Source organism: Xiphias gladius, chromosome 6 (assembly GCF_016859285.1).
Source record: "Xiphias gladius isolate SHS-SW01 ecotype Sanya breed wild chromosome 6, ASM1685928v1, whole genome shotgun sequence".
In the NCBI taxonomy this organism is placed as follows: Eukaryota; Metazoa; Chordata; class Actinopteri; order Istiophoriformes; family Xiphiidae; genus Xiphias; species Xiphias gladius.
The window spans coordinates 28,380,481-28,390,105 of NC_053405.1; the positions used below are offsets into that span (position 1 = coordinate 28,380,481).

The 9,625-nt window shown below is 40.3% G+C and overlaps 1 long non-coding RNA gene across 2 annotated transcripts; it reads left to right on the plus strand.

Annotated features, from left to right (window-relative positions):
• Positions 1–989: 989 nt before the first annotated feature.
• On the plus strand, positions 990–7,819 carry LOC120791221. Of its 2 annotated transcripts, none has more exons than XR_005707614.1 (4): positions 990–1,201; positions 1,993–2,123; positions 2,916–3,028; positions 7,374–7,819. It is a non-coding gene; the product is annotated as an uncharacterized LOC120791221 (long non-coding RNA). The 2 variants fall into 2 exon arrangements; XR_005707615.1 differs by having other exon boundaries at positions 2,003–2,123.
• The last annotated feature ends 1,806 nt before the right edge of the window (positions 7,820–9,625 follow it).

The window sequence follows — 9,625 nt, forward strand, 5'->3', positions numbered from 1 at the left end:
TAAGCAAGTCATCAGGACTTCCATAAGGTTGCAATGTCACAACTATACAGTCACCGCCCTTAACCATGCCGACCATTTACTGTTTTTAATGTGCAGCAGCACATAATCGGGCAGAGAGGCCTGACTTTGTCCAGGCAGAAGTTTTCATTTTTACAGAGATTTTTATTTTATTTCTCTATAACTTCACCTCTAGTGTAGCTTGTAAAGGTCTATTGTAATGAGTTGAAATATTTTACACAAAACTGGATTCACTTCTTATAAATATATAAAGAAATATAATATACTTATGAATAAAATGCTTAATGTGTTTTCTTGTGTTCGAGTTTCAGCGATGTCAGGCACACATCCAAGTATTTCTGCCTGCTGTGAGGGGGACCACAGTGCTTTTTTTGATACAACTACTAGGGGTGCAAATTATAGATATTTTTAAATCCCACAGTAGAAGCTTCAAGTACAAGTAAAGATTCTTCGATGGAAAATTACTTTAAGGTCATGTGGAATTCACCCATGGCAAAAGTTTTATGGAGAGCTAGGCAGGTGAACCGAAGTGCAGACAAAGTGTCTGAGACGGCGATAAACTTGAAGACATTTATTGTCAATTCAGGTTAGTTGAGCTGGTAACTGCAATACTGGCTTGGCTGGGGCTGGGCAGGCTGGGTGCAAAGGGAGAGGATCCAGGAGAGTAAATCCAGGGTTAAGGTGAACAAGTATCCAGAGAATATCGTGGAGGGACAGGGAAGCACAATGAACCAGGCAGTGAGGGATGTAGTGGGGCCGGAGTTGGACCCAGGATGGACTTCACAGAGATGGAGAAACAGGATTAGGTTTGGGGACAAAAAACAGCAAAGAAGAAAAGCACTAGAGCAGCTAGAGTGTAGATGTCATAATGATAGCAGACACTACAATCTGGCAGGGTGGATGTGGCAGAGCTGAGTATTTTAGGGGAGCTTGATTATGGGGATGACTTGCAGCTGGTGGTGATCCGCTCCAACTCCTGTGCACCTGCAGATAATCACAAAGACCGACACACATTCACCCACACAGACAGAGAGAGGGGGATATGGGACAGCCACTCAGAGAGTGGAAGATGTGTTAGGCGTGTCTGTGGCTGTCCCAGGAATGGATGTAACAAAAAGCCTTAATGTCTCCGGCACTAAGTGTGTTACAAGCACATTTAACATTAACAATGGATTGAACGATTGTGAGTGTTTAATGTGAAAAGTGTTGCTCATAGTGACAAACCCACAAAAAAGTGCAGTTCTCCTCAGCTCTGTGGAGCATTTTAGAATCTTTCAGCTCATTGTTTTGGTTTTGACCATCAACTTTATTGTTTTGGTTCAGTGTCACTGCTCCCTTAAAACTAATTTCTAGCAGCAGCAGGAGAGAGTCATGTGGTTCTCAGAGTAACTGGATTTTTTTCCCTGTTTGCTAGGTCACTTAACTTTTATGACAATCAAAGCTAGGTTTTACTTTAAGGTATACGATTCAGGATTTCCATTAAAACAAAACAAAACAAACAAACAAAAAAAAAAAAATGTGAAGACTCTGTGAAAGAGAAGTTTGTTTATCATTTATTCACTTTTGGTGATGCTCCTATAGAAGTTTCAAGGTCTCTCCCAGAGGCCTTAAACAGATGTTTTATGAGTCCAGGGGGGGCTACCTATGGAGCAGCGTGTAGCCCTACCATAAATGGAAATAAGCCAAGCTATGCTGTGTCTGAGCTTCAATTTATGGCCAGTGCATGGGCAGCCTGTGAAAGTTATATATTTTCTATCTTAATGGATGATGTGTTTGGGTAGAAGTAAAGATAACCAATTGGAACTAAGTTCTTTGTCTCAAGAAACACTATAAAAGATGATTTTAAGACTTTTTCTATTGAGCGACTCTCCTTTGACTTCTTGTAAAAAAAGTTAGTTTGTCTCCTATATTGTAATTTACAATATATTTCCCTTTAACCTTATCAGTGTTTTGTGTGTTTAATTGTGTTCGGAGTCTTTTGTAGAAAATCTTCCACAGCATTTTGGAGGTTCCACCGAGATCATTATCCTGTGGCTGTCTTCTAGAAGGACATCATTCACTTTTTTAGAGATGCTCAGTGGTCTCCTCCCAGAAAGCAGAGCACAGTAAGTAATCACATTTTTAAAATATATATATAATACTTATCGGGGTGTAGAGAATTAATTAATATTTATCGTTTGCGTGAAGATGTTGTTTTTATTCTTTGTTAAATTCTAAAGTTTATGGGTTTAGGTTTAAAACACACACTGATTGTGGTTAAAGTTTTATTGTATGTGGATTCCAAGCTCAGAACAGGGAAATCCTTGTGAGGATTCGACATAAAAGGGCAGAGAAACATGGGCATATCTGGCCTTAAAGTGCACGGAAACTTGGTGGCGTTGGCCTCCCGCCTATACAGGTCCCTTCGGTGAGGCCGATAAAGCATGCATGAGATAGGGTGAAAGGGATTCCCGCCTAGAGATACGTATCCATTGTTTGCCTGGGCAGATTTCTGTTGAAGTTTTCAGGGATGGAAACACTGGCAGCTACTGGATAGAGATATTTTTCACCTGATCAGTCACTGTGTTTGTAGTCTGCATGTGTGTGTTTGTCTATGTGAGGCATCCAGCCCCTCCTTTTTCGTCCTTGTTCTCTGTTGATGTGTGAGCCTTATGTTTGGCTTGTGACTGAGAGGAGGAGAGAGAGAGAAGACAGCAGCTGTTTACCTTTAAGTTACTGTGTGTCTGTGTGTGTGTGTGTGTGCACGTGCTGAGAGATTGATGATTGTTGTGTTTTTTAGTTCTCTCGGTGGTGTGTGTGTATGTTGAAACTATGAGAATGGGTAAATAGATCATTTAAATAGTGTATAACTGTTGCCTTGAAGGTTTGTGCTGAGCAGTTATACACTCCACCCACAGGTTGAAAGTGGAACTGCAGGGGAAGACAGCAAAGGAGCTACTGCAATGCCACCTGCTGGCCATACACCTCCACCATATACTGGATAATTGTACCAAGCCTTTAAGATATCTATGTAAGTAACTCAAGAGACACCATGGAGCCCATAACTATGCAGAAAGGAGTGCAATTTAACTCAACTGGGCAAGGCAGAACAAGGGCAGGAATTGTATACCAGCCAAAGACATCGATCCCAATATTGATGCCCATGTCTACGACTGCACAGTTAGGAGCAGTGGGTGGTGCTTTGGAAAGCTCATTCCTTGGTCCAATGATAGAATGCCCGAATGGAACCAGGGTTGTTCAGCATGTTAATAGACCATGGAAAATAACAGAATTACAGGTCATCATTGATAAGCTTCCAGAGCCTGAGGATAATGGCAAAGTGTTTGCAAATGCCCTGGAGAAGGAGCAGTGCAGACCCACTTCAGCGGAACTGGAACATGTATGTGTGATCAAAATGGGTCTTGCCTGGGGAGGAGTCAAACCAGCTGCTCCATGGGCTTTTGCAAATGCCCCTCCTTATCAAACCCAATTGACAACTTTGCGCCAAGCACAGGAGATCAAATTCATACCAGTCATCAATATGACAGCTGTGAACACATGTGTTCAACAACCGGGAGAGACTTTTGATAAGTATGTCTCCAGAAAATGTCAAGTCTGTAACACCCTTAGAGGTAATGAACAAACAGTTGATACCACTGGTGACACTGTGTGGGAGAGACAGTTTTTTCAGACCCTGGTGGATGGTCTGATCCCAGAGGTTACAGCAGTTTTTCTCAGGCACTGTGTGGCATGGCAAAGTGCCAGATTAAGTGATGTTAAAAAAAATTGCTGACATGCTGAGGCCATTGTTAACGATGAAAAGTACCAACAAACTTAAAAATCCAAAGCAACAGCTGAAAAGCTTCAGATACTTCAACTGGCCCACTTCTCCACCTGCCAGAGCTAGAGGCAGAGACAGAGGCAGAGGTAGAGGGTATGGATGAGGGAGAAGTAAGCTTCTCCTATGACAACAGAGAGGAAACTGATGTATGCTGGAGATGCCATCAATTAGGCCACATTGCTGGTACTGCACATCTACAACACCAGAGGTGTGGGATGTTGAATGAGAAATGTCATGCCCACCATCTGGCAATGTGCCTATGAATAGATCAGGAGACAGGAATCAACCATCACAAATATCATGATTATGTACACAGGTCTCAACTCCTGATACCATTTGTCAGGAGGAGAGTGAAAAACCTCAAACAAGTGATTCTGAAGTTACTGAACTGTTATATCTTTCTCTCCGCTATAAGTCTGAATATTTCCCAATGTTTAAGACCAAAGTTCATGGTACCACCTATGAAATGCTGGCTGACACAGGAGCCACTGAGTCGACATTGAGGTCAACAACAGAAGCTTTTCAGATGTCTCAAAAAACAAAGACTTGCATCGGGAACGCCTTTAAAGTGTGAAATGACTGAAACATGTCTGGTTGTGAAGACTTTGATTATCCAAATATACATCACTCATTTGTCATTGTCCCAGACTGTCCTGTGAATTCTGGAGTTTCTTTGGGTGCTTTGGGCTGGACTATTGTTTGTGCTGAGAATGGTTCGGTATTAAGAGAGTCTGACCCTTCTGATGAATGTTCGATTGTAATGGTATGCCACCCCTCAACAGCTTCCAAATATGGTTATTGTTGGAACATTGATCCCTCTTCAGTTACACAAGAGGTTTCTAATTTTGTTGAAGCCCATAGTGGTGAAGCATTTGTGAGACATGATCCATGCACTTATAAGTGCATGTCTCATGAAGCACATGAAGTGCTTCATGAAAAAAATGGGATAAACAAACAGATGAAGAACAGGAACAAGGAGATGGTATCGTGGTCGCAAAGGATTTTGTTCCTTTTCTTGTTGATTTAAACGAGATGCAGAAGTAAGTGTTCTGGAGGACTAGCATTCCTCATGTTGTTCTTGCAAGATCATTAGCATTTTCAGATTATGATGTGGTAGTAGTATTGCCAGCCGTGGATGTGTCTTGTTGTGACACTGGTATAGTTATAAGCCAAAATGTTAACTGCAGGAGGGGAACCACTGCCCATCCTTTCCACTGCACTTTGAGTACCCACAGAACGGTTCAATTATCAGATTTTTATCCATCTTCTACCATCGTCCATAATTTTGTTTATGTCTTGAGTCTTGAGTCTAAAAAAACCCATCCAGCGTTGGAAGGAGTTCCTAACCAGCTGTGGTCAACTCATAAGTATGATGTGGGTCTGATCAGGATGCAACTCCACTGGGTGTGGTTCCTAAACCCAATTATTGGCCCAATAAGGGACAGTATCCTCTTAGACGTGATGCAGAAGAAGGCATGACTCCCATCATTGAGCAACTTTTAAAGGATGGAAGGATTGTTCAATTCCCAACATCACCCTGTCACACCACACTTTATCCTGTAAAGAAGGCTGATGGCAAATCAGTATTTAGGACATGAGATCTCACAAAACCAACGGAAAATTAGCAAAGACAGAATTCAAGCAGTGTTGTCAATGCTTAAACAGGTGACGAAACAATAAATGTGAAGTTTTTAGGATGAACAGGTTACTGCAGACAGTGGATCTGTGATTGTGCTAAACTAGCTCAACCACTCTCTGACATTGCACGAGACTGGACTGACTGCACATGACCCAGTGACTTGGACTCCTGAAGCTACCGACTCTTTTGAAAATCTGAAGGAAACTTTGGCTTCTGCACCTGCTTTAGGCATTCCTGATATGTCGAAAGACTTCAGCCAGTTCATAGCTGCGCTATCAAGTTGGGTTGTGCAGACTGACAGGAATTATTACAGGAAAGGATTTATGAAGAAGAAATTGTTTATAACCATAAAATACACAATCAAATGGATCACTGAAACACAAATAATAACTTTATCAACCCACTTTTGGTTAAAGATGGTGTGGCACCCTGGGCATTTTTGGGGCTAAGATTATTTGCAGAATTTTTATTGTATTAGTTTGTGTTATTACCTTTCTGGTTATTATCATTTATCATTGCCTAAAACGCTTTGTGTCACTTTTAAACAGGAAAATTCACTTGCTTTCACCTTAAGTAGTTGTAGGGCGATGTTCGTTTTCACCAGGAGAGGCAGTAGCAGCTTTGGTATGTTAGTGACTGGTGCTGAAATCCTTTACGGTAGATGCAAGTTAGCCCAGTTGTGGCGTATGCACATATATGTTAAACTTTGCCAAAATGTCGGGGAAGGCAAGATGAATTGAGAGCATTTTAAATAACAACTAACTAAAACGTATGTCATGCAACAGAGCCAATAAAAACAAATGGAATATCAAAGTTGTCATGTTGGCATTAAAAGTTTATTGATTGATTCAACGTAAACTCATGCATTGCATAACACACCAGAAAACATTCCATCTTAAAAGTTGCCAGTAGCTGCTGGTAGCCCGTCAACAGTGAATTAAATATTTTTTTCTACGAGCTAACGTTAACTAGTAAAGATTAAAAGGCAACAACCATCCTTTCATTTATCATTCACTCTTGTGATGATTTCTTTATCTTTGATGCATTTGCAGAGAAACATTATGAAGCCAGCCTATTAAGCTTGGACAGCTTGTGCTGCACCCACAATGCCTGCAGGAAATGAAAGCTTGCTTAGATACGTTTTCATAGCCTAGGTATTCGCCCATATTGCTTAATGTCATGCTAATTAAAACCTACTACATCCACGATATCGTAGATGTTTGGCTGATTGTTGCCTAATATTCTCAATTTGATGAAACAATTCATAAAGTCAGTCTAACATTGGGTAGTGTGGTCAGTTACAGCTGACTAATGTACAGTTATGTACATTATAGTACAAGTATTTGTGCAGTGACACAATTTCGTAATTTTGTTTAAAAAAGGCTGTCATTCCTAAACGGTTAATGCAATATTTTTGTTAAACCCCTTGAATTAAAGATGTAAGTCTACACTTCAGTCACATCATGAAGGCTTGGTTTCAAATCCATTGTGGTGGTGTACAGAGGCAAATTTGTGTCACTGTCCAAATACCTATATACCTAACTGTATGTAAACTTGCCACTGTAGGAACAGTTACATAACCTTCCAAACGAGCTGCAACTTAACCGTGCATGTGCAGGCATGCGGACATCATAGATGCACTCCGGTACTTAAACAAATAGCATTACACCTCTGCATGTCAATAATGTTAAGTGCTTTAGTAATGTTTGGTGTGCATTTGAGTGTCTGAGCCAACACATTAAGGCCTGATGATGTGTTCAAGTGTTTTTCTTTTTTTTTTTTTTTAATAATTGCTTATGAAAATATGAATATATGAGTAGCATAAAGTGATGTATGTCATGTAAATTCAGCTTACAGTGGCCTATACTATAACTTTTTTTTTCTGGTTGTCACCAGCAAACGTACCATAGGTGTTAGTGTTGGGGCATCGTCTTCCTTTCCAAGAGAAGTGTGCTTGTTGCCATCACCAGACCAGAGTGTTGTTCCCAGAGGAAAAGCTGAGGCAACAGCTCAACCAGAGTGGCTACATTATGTCAGGGGTCCATTTCCAGCGGGACTGGCGTGCATCCCAGGTTACTTCACATATAAGAGACGTTTTTGGGACCAAGATACCGGAAACAATATCTGTATCTGCTGCAGTTTTTCATAACTAACTTAACTACTGCACTGTACATATCTTTTCCATCTGTAAGTTTTCCTTTCTACCTAACTTCCCTTCACTGACCATTTTCCCCACTACGTACTGACATTTTAAAGGTACTGCTGAATGTTGTAAATCCCTGAGGCTGTTTTGGTTTGATGTAGTCTCTATGTTATTTATTGTCTGTTTTTCTATTGTTTTAATGTGGCTGTGATAATCTCCCCCTGGGGATTAATAAAGAATATACCTACTTACGCTGGTTGGATGTTTTACATTTGTGTTAAATTTTATCATACCTACCTGATTAGCCAAGTGTTATGAAAAAGCACCACACAAGTATAGTAGCCACAAGCAGAATCTTTTTTGACCTCACACCATAGTGGCACAATGATGGTCCCATAATGTCCATCCATACTCTCTGACGTATTTGGCATGATTCCCTAAAAAGTGTGTTTCTTCAGAATAGAGATTTTGAAGGCTGTCTGCACAAAATTATTGAGGCAAATCCTCGAGGAAGGGAAGACTTTGGATGGCGAGATTATGTCTTTCATGTTTAAGGGCTGGACCATTTATTTTCGCCCATCCATGGTCATTCATCAAGTTCAACAACTATGGCAACATGTAACTCCAGGGGAACCTGATAAGAGCTTGATTATGGCGAGAATAATAATAATAAATAATAACAACAACAACAACAACAATAATAATAATAAATAATAATAAACTGCTGCACATGATATCACTGAACTGGTGTTGCTTTTGACTCAATTGTCATTTGTGTTTGTACTCAAATAATATGAAAAGAGTTGGAATCCATTATTGATAAGAAGTGGAATCAATAGGCAAAATCGGAATGGGAACTGTATAGTCTATATTATAACCATCCCTTGTCTAGATTATTCAGTATTTGTTTTTGCTTTTTGTTTTTTTTTTAGGTTTCCACCCAAGTGATTACTGATTGACAAGATGATGGGTCCTTCCTGTCCACTAAATCTCACATGGCTATCATAGTTGAAAGTGAAGAAGAAGCAACCGCATCACAGGCAGATGCTCCAGCACTGAATAATAAATGATAATAACCAGAAGCAACACTTAGCAACCCTTTCGGAGTAAAATCACTCCAATGGATTTGAAACAGAATACAGTGAATATGCGGGATTAGGATTAGGATCAGATTTTGATGACAGTGATGAAGATCTCAATCTGGCTATTGCAGTGAGCCTTCAAGATGGGTGACAAATATTTGAATTACACAAAAAAGGACATGATATTTTCAAACAATAACCTCTACCCCAGGACGATAGTGATAAGAGTTAGTCTCAAACCCTGGTTAAAGATAATAATAGTGCAGTTTACATGGAGTGAAATGGACAAATCCACATTACTTCAGTTATCTCCATTTCATGAACATGTAAATATGTTTTCAGACAACCCCAGCAACCTGACAATGAAGTTTCTGCAAAGGAGTACTTTTAGGAATGGCTGCAAAAAATCAACATGAACACCACAAGCTGTTTCAACATCAACTGATCAGATACCCTGGATGGGGCATTTCAGGGCTTCTCCCACAAATCCTACCACCCAGCAAACCACATGTCAGTCAAATTTGCTGACAACACAGGGACAGCTGAGGAGGCAGTGGACTTGGGAGGTCTACAATCTGAGTTTTTACATTACTTCTGCAGACACTGGAGCGAACCTCAATTTTTGAGGGGGACGGAAGTACAGAAAAATCTGGCCCTTGACTCTACAGGTGAGTTTAATGTGTTCTACAACAACTTACTATTCACTTTCAATGAAGTTATTTTCCACTATTTGAATTTAAATAAGACAACATTCTCTTGTGTGTAACATATAGCTTCTTTGCAGGACAAGCTATTGCTGAGTAGGGTTCACGGTGGACCATCACCTAGCTTTTTTTCCAACACCCTGTTTGGCTGCTTGACGAAAGGTCCAGCTAACGCCTCGTCAAAAATTTAGGATATAAGTGACATGCACCTGCAGTGAA